A 7611-nucleotide genomic window follows, 5' to 3' on the forward strand; every position below is an offset into this window, starting at 1 on the left:
TTGGCACATTATCCGCTTACAAGCAAACCTATGAAGAAAGAAAAAAACAAGAAAATCTAGAGGAAGTGAATAAATTCCTGGAAGTATGCAATCTCCCAAGATGAATAGGAAGAGACTGGAACCCTGAGTAGACCAATATCAACTTCAGAAGTTGAATTAGTAATCTGAATTGAATCACATTTTTGGTTTAAAAAACCTAACAACCAAGAAAAGCCCTAGACCAGATGGATTCACACCCAAATTCTAGCAGTTGTACAAATAAGGACTAAGGACTAGTACCAGTCCTACTAAAACTATTCCCAAAACCTCAAGGAAGAGGAGCTCCTTTTTGACTCATTCTATGAAGCCAGCATCAGCCTGATACCAAAATCTCGCAGAGACACACATGCACACACAAACAAAATCTCAGGACAATATTGCTCATGAACATAGACACAACAATCCTCAGCAAAATACTAGCAAACTGTATCCAGCAGCACACAAAATAGTTAATACATCATAATTAAGTATTCTTATTCCTGGGATGCAAGGCTGTTTCACCACACACAAATCAATAAATGTGATTTGCCATATAAACAAAATTAAAAGCAAAAAGCACATGATCATCTCAATAAATGCAGAAAGAACTTTTGATAAAATTCAACATCCTTTTATGATAAAAACCTTCAATAGTATAGACATTGAAGAAACATATCTCAAAATAATAAGAGCTATCTATGACCAACCCACATCCAACATCATACTGAATGGGCAAAAGCTGAAAGCATTCCCTTTGAGAACTGGAAAAACGATGAGGAAGCCCACTCACACCATTCCTACTGAACATTGGACTGGAAGTCCTAGTCAGAGCAATAAGGCAAGAGAAAGAAATAAAAGGCATCCAAATAGGAAAAGAAGATGTCAAACTATCTCTATTTGCTGTTGATATAATTCTATACCTAGGAAACCTAAAGACTCTGCCAAAAGGTTCCTAGAAGTGATAAATGGCTTTAGTAAAGTTTCAGGATACAAAAATCAATGTACAAAAGACTGTAGCACCTCTGTACATCAACAACATCCAGGCTGAGCATAAAATAAAAAAAAAAAAATCTTGAAATCACCACAAACAAAATGAAATATCTAGGAATACATTTAGCCAAGGAAGTGAAAGATCTCTACAAATGGAACTTAAAAAATTCCTAAAAGAAATCAGAAATTATACAAATAAATGGAAAAACATTCCATGATCATGGACAGGAATAATCAGCATCATTAAAATGGCCATATTGTGCAAAGAATTTTTTGTGAAGTCCACGAAATTAGTTGCAACAAAAACAAAAATTAACAAGTGGGACCTCATTAAACTAAAGAGCTTCTGCAGAGCAAAAGAAACTATCAACAGAGCAAACAGATAGTTTATAGAATGGGATAAAATATTCCCAAACTATTCCTCTGACATAGATATAGTTTCCAGAATCTGTTAAAAAAAATTAACAAACCAATAATAGAAAAAACAAATAACCCCATTAGAAAATGGGCACAGGACATGAATAGACAGTTCTCAGAAAAAGATATATAAGCAGCCAGCGAACATATGAGAAAATGCTCGGCATAACTAATCATTGGAGAAATGCAAATCAAACCACAAGGAGATGCCATCTCACACCAGCCAGAATGACTATTATTAAAAAACCAAAAACAACAAATGCCAGTGAGACTTTGGAGAAAAGGACATGCCTATACACTGTTGATGGCAATGTAAATTAGTTCAACCACTGTAAAAAGCAGTCTGGAAATTCCTCAAATAATTTTAAACCCCAGCAATCTCATGACTGGGTATAGACCCAAAGAAAAATAGATCCTTCTACAAAAAAAAAAATGCATGAACTTCTATGTTCATTGCTGTGATATGCACAATAGAAAAGACATGTAATCAATCCAGGTGCCCATGAAAGGCAAATTGGCTAAAGAAAATCTGGTACATATATACCTTGGAATACTATGCAGCCATAAAAAAGAATAAAATTGTGTCTTTTGGAGCAACATAGATGCAGCTAGAGGCCATTATCTTAAGTGAATTAACACAGGGACATAAAACCTAACACATGTTCTCACTTCAAGTGGGAACTGACACGGAGCACATATCAACATGAATATGGAAACAATGGAAACTGTGGACTACTACAGCAGGAGGAGTAAAAAGGTGACCTAACAAGCACTATGCTTACAACCTGGGTGATGGGATCCATACCCCAAACATCAGCATTACACAATATTCTCTTATGACTAACTTGTGCTTGTATTCCCTGTTATCTAAGATAAAAATTGAAATTTTAAAAAATAAAATGATTCAATGTTAAAAAAATAATTTATGGTGAAGTTTCAGTAGAAAAATGGTATGAAAAGTTTATGGGGACAATCCTCCAAAATAAATTAACACTTTACAAATGGATAACTTACTTCTAAAAGAAATGACTTGATGTTTAAGATGAATCCTGAAGCACAGACCATCCACATCAATTTTCAAGGAAGAATTTCATCTTGTTTGGACCCTGATTGAAGAGGACCTACGATTAACAGCAGAGGTGAAAGAGGACTTTTCTGCTAAGATACAGGCATAGTTAACCTGCCATTGTTCCCCAGCTTGCTTTTCCATAGTAACTGGCAGTCACAAACACTGATGTGAAGCCTAAGACTGGTCTTTGAGATATTTTTCAGATTTTGCCTACAAATGGACCAACTGATGCTAACTGGACCAGTGGTCCATGACCCCAACTGTATTAGTCTGTTCACATGCTGCTAATACATACCTGAGACTGGGCAATTTATAAAGAAAAGAGGCTTCATTGACTCACAGTTCCACATGACTGGGGAGGCCTCATAATCCTGGCAGAAGGTGAATGAGGAGCAGAGTCACAGCTTACATGGCAGCAGGCAAGAGAATGAACATGTGCAGGAGAACTGCTCTTTTATAAAACGATCAGATCTCATAAGACTTATTCACTATCACTAAAACAGCATGGGGAAACCCAGACCTCATAATTCAATTACCTTTCACTGGGTCCCTCCTGTGACACATGGGGATTATGGGAGCTACAACTGAAGATGAGATTTAGGTGGGGACACTGCCAAACAGTATCACCAGCAAAGGAAATGACTTGACTGGTCTTGTGACTCCCCTGCTTCCCAGGAACTGACTGAAGGCATGAAGACCAGTTTTAACACTCCTATGATTTCATCCCCAACTGATAAGCAGCACCCATTCTGTAACTCCCTGCCCACCAACCATTCTTAAAAAACCCTAGTCTCTGAATTCTTGGAGAGGCAGCTTTGAAAAATATCTCCTGTCCTTCTGGCTAGATTACCTTGCAATAATTAAACTCTTCCTTTACTGCAACACCTTTTTTTTTTCTCAGTGTTTGTCTCCAACTAGGCAGTTGGTAAGGACTCTCTGGAAAAGCTCCACCTGAGAGTTCTTCTTTACCATGACAATGTTTCTGTTTATTTCTCTCATAAAACAAGGACAATTTTGCTAGAGTTTTGATGAGAAATCATTAGGTATCTACCTTATCATCATGATTTGTTGCCTTCTAATGTACTTTAGTTTCCTAATCATAAAAAATTTGTAAAGGACACCATTTTTCTTCAATTAATAATGGAAAAAAAGACTACACTAACATTGACATGGTTAAGTTCTCAGGACACTCAATTCTTTAGGAATAGACTAAATGGTTGGTATTATTGCTTATAAAAGTGTTTTGAACTTTATGAAGCTCACGTTGATAAATGGTTTTTTATCTTCTAATTACATTTTCATAAACTTGTAAAAGTTCTCTTATATTTTATATTTCCTGATGCTATTATAAAGAATATTCTCTTTTTTCTAATCATTTGCTTTTTGAATAGAAATACAATTGATTTTAAAATGTAGACTTTACTGTTACCTTGCTAAATTCATTTATTGTTTCTAATAGTTTCTTGGCATTTTATATATAATTATGTTATATGCAAAAAATGTTTTTGTTTTGAAATATTCATACCTTTATTTTTTATGGCCTATTACACTGGCTGTAAAATCCAGTATAACGCCAAATAGAAAGTGGTGAAAGTGAATCTTTTTTTTTTGAGATGGAGTCTTGCTCTGTCGCCCAGGCTGGAGTTCAGTGGCGCCATCTCAACTCAATTCAATCTCTGCTTCCTGAGTTCAAGCGATTCTCCTACCTCAGCCTCCTGAGTAGCTGGGATGGCAGGCGCATGCCACTACACCCAGCTAATTTTGTTCGTATTTTTAGTAGAGACAGGGTTTCACCATGTTAGCCAGGGTGGTCTTGATCTCTTGATCTCATGATCTGCCCGCCTCGGCCTCCCAAAGTGTTGGGATTACAGGCGTGAGCCACTGCACCCGGCCAAAGTGAATCTTTAAGCCCGTTCATGGTTATAGAGAGAAAGGGTTCAGCGTATTACCAATAGGAATAATGTTAGGTGTAGGATATATCAGATGCCTTGTACCAGGTTGTGGAAGAACTCCTCTTTTTGTAACTACATTTTGTAACTATAACTCCAAAAAGTTTTTGGAATGTTTTGTGGAGGTGTTTGCTTGTTTGATTTAATCAGCAATGGTTGTTGAATTTTATCAACTTTCTACCTTTATTGAAATTATCATTTTAAATTATTCTCATTCAGTTAATGTGGTGAATTTACATTGGTTATTTTTTAAAGTTGAAATCAACCTCACATTCCTAGAATAAAGCCTACATGATCACTAGGTATTTTCATCTTTGCATGTTGCTATAACTAATTTTTAAATATTTTATTGAGAATATTTGCTTCTATTTTTATAACACATTATCTCACTTTATTTCAACGTAATTATAAGAATTATGTATTCATAATATGTTCATCTCACAAAATGAGATAAGAAGTGTTCTCTATTTTTTGGAAAGAGATTGATAAGGTTTATAGTACCAATTTCTTAATCTTTGTTAGAGCTTACCAACAAAGTCATTAGAAAATTTTTTATTATGCCTTCAATTTCATTTATTTTTAAGTATCTTTTGAAATTTATTTTTCTTCTTGCATTGATTATTGTAGGTTGTCTCTGGCATATCTCAAAATATTGTACTACTAAAAAGTTTGCTAATGTGGTAGGATTTTGAATCTGTATAGGATTTATCATTCAGCCCCTGGAGTGCAGGTATCTGAGTAAAACCTACAACTTTCTTGCCATTCTTTCCCTGTATGATTTGATTACCATAGTACCTGGATAAGGGTGATGTGCTATGGGGTGCCCAATCAGTTCAGACCTCTTGGTATTATTATAATAGAGGAGAGAGTCTATGCAGTGCTAAGAAATGGCTATAAATGTGTACTGTTGTCCATGTTAATGAATGCAAATGCTTCCTGAATCTCCTTTTTGATAGATATGAAAAATAAATTCACCACATCAAGTCTGCATACTAAGTGCCTGAGACTATATTAATCTGATAAAGCAGAGATAATACATTTGGAATAGCAACTGCAATTTACTCTCATTTTCTAAGATTAATATGATTTTTGTAAGGGCCAGTCTGGTGAAGTGAAGTCGACGGAGTTAAGATGGGACAACCACATGAGTATACTGTACATTGATATTTAAGGAAGTTATTAACTCCTGCCTTTATCTCCACAACATGATATTGTGTTTCATTTAATATATTGGCTAGTAAGGGAGAGGGGGAATTCCAGAGGCTTCTATTTGTTCTTCTTTTCTCAAAAAACTTTCACCCCAAATACCAGGGAATCAAAATATGGGTTCTGCCAAAAATGATCACTAGGTAGATCCACAGATTATGGATCACATAGATCATAGATCCTATTGTGAGTCAGACCTGTTTCAGGATTTTTTTTTTTTAATCTGAGATGGAGTTTCATTCTTGTTGCACAGGTTGGAGTGCAATGGCACGATTTTGGCTTACCGCAACCTCAGCCTCCATGTTCGAGTGATTCTCCTTCCTCAGTCTACCGAGTAGCTGGGATTACAGGTGCCCACCACCACATCTGGCTAATTTTTTTTATTTTTAGTAGAGACATGGTTTCTTCATGTTGGTCAGACTGGTCTTGAATACCTGACCTCAAGTGATCTGCCCACTTCGGCCTTTCACTTGGGATTACAGGCATGAGCCACCATGCCCAGCCTATTTCAGGATTTTATACCAGGCTCCTTCATACTTTTATCCTAAAAGGGGATCAAATTGATGTGTCAGCTCCTTGCATATAAGTAACAAGTCAGAAAGAGTGTACAATAGTTTTTAGAATGTTTGGGTATTCCACTTTCTCTAAATAAATGGCTATAGGACCTTTTGCATTGTTATAAGCCCACAATTGTTTTTTAAACACATCTTCCTCTCTAGATCCAATCTCTGCTACTTTAGGCACATGCAGCTACAGTGGGACAACTCCCTTAATATTGCTAGAAGTTCTGTTGTATAGCTTCAAAATTTTTTTAGAAACAACCTTTACCTACCAAGTGGTCTTTAAAAAGATTGTATTTTTTACGCCATCAAATCCAAAACTTTATTGAACACATTTTATATTTTGAAAATCACTGCAGGTAACAGTTTTATAAAGAGTGTCAGCATTTTTATAACCTGCTGTAGCAATTTCCTTGCCATTTTTTTTTCAGCCTCCACCTATCACTGAAATTAAAACCAGTGCGATATACTTTAGGTTTTATTACAGGAGCAGTCACCTCTAGTTAATACTTTTTGCATTAGTTACCTATTGTCACAATAATGCAGAATGAAATGCACTCCAAAATTAGTGGGTTGAACACAAAAATAAGCAAACAAACGCACATGTGTTTATTTCATCAGTCTGTGTCTATGGCTTAGACTGGTGCTTTATTGTACTATTCTTTGGGTTCACTACCTTAACTGGAGGGTAGGTGGGATGATAAGTGTGATACTTGCTTAGATTTTATGGAGAGTTTAAAACATCTTTTTATTAAGACAATTTCTTTCAGTTTTTAGTTTGCTGAGTTTTTTTTATTAAAGCCTTTTTTGTTCTCTAATTTATTTCTTTTTATGGATAGATAATAACTGTACACATATATGGGGTACTTGTGATGTTTTGATACATGCACACCATGTAAAATGATCAAATCAAGGTAATTAGGGTATCCATTACCTCAAACATTTATTATTTATTTGTATTGAAAACATTCCAGATCATCTTTTCTAGCTGTTTTGGAATATGCAATAAGTTATGTATTGTCATTACTGGTTGGTGAAGTCTATCAAATTATATTTCTGCATATACCAAGAAACATGTTTTTTTATTTGCAAATGTGTGGAAAAATTTATCTGTAAATATTGAACAACACAATACTTTATCACAGAGGCAAACTCAATTTGTCCAGTTGTATTTTGTAGAGGTAGATTTATTTCCAGATTCAGTTTTCTAATATTTTATTTAAGATATTATTGACATGTAAATCTGCTTTAGTTCTTTGTAAATTTTGGATATCAGCCCTTTATCAGATGGGTAAACTGCAAAAATTTTTTCCCAATCTGTTGGTTGCCGATTCACTCTAATGATTGTTTCTTTTGCTGTGCAGAAGCTGTGGAGTTTGATTAGGTCCCATTTGTCTATTTT

Source organism: Cebus imitator, unplaced genomic scaffold, assembly GCF_001604975.1.
Source record: "Cebus imitator isolate Cc_AM_T3 unplaced genomic scaffold, Cebus_imitator-1.0 Scaffold370, whole genome shotgun sequence".
Classification (NCBI taxonomy): domain Eukaryota; kingdom Metazoa; phylum Chordata; class Mammalia; order Primates; family Cebidae; genus Cebus; species Cebus imitator.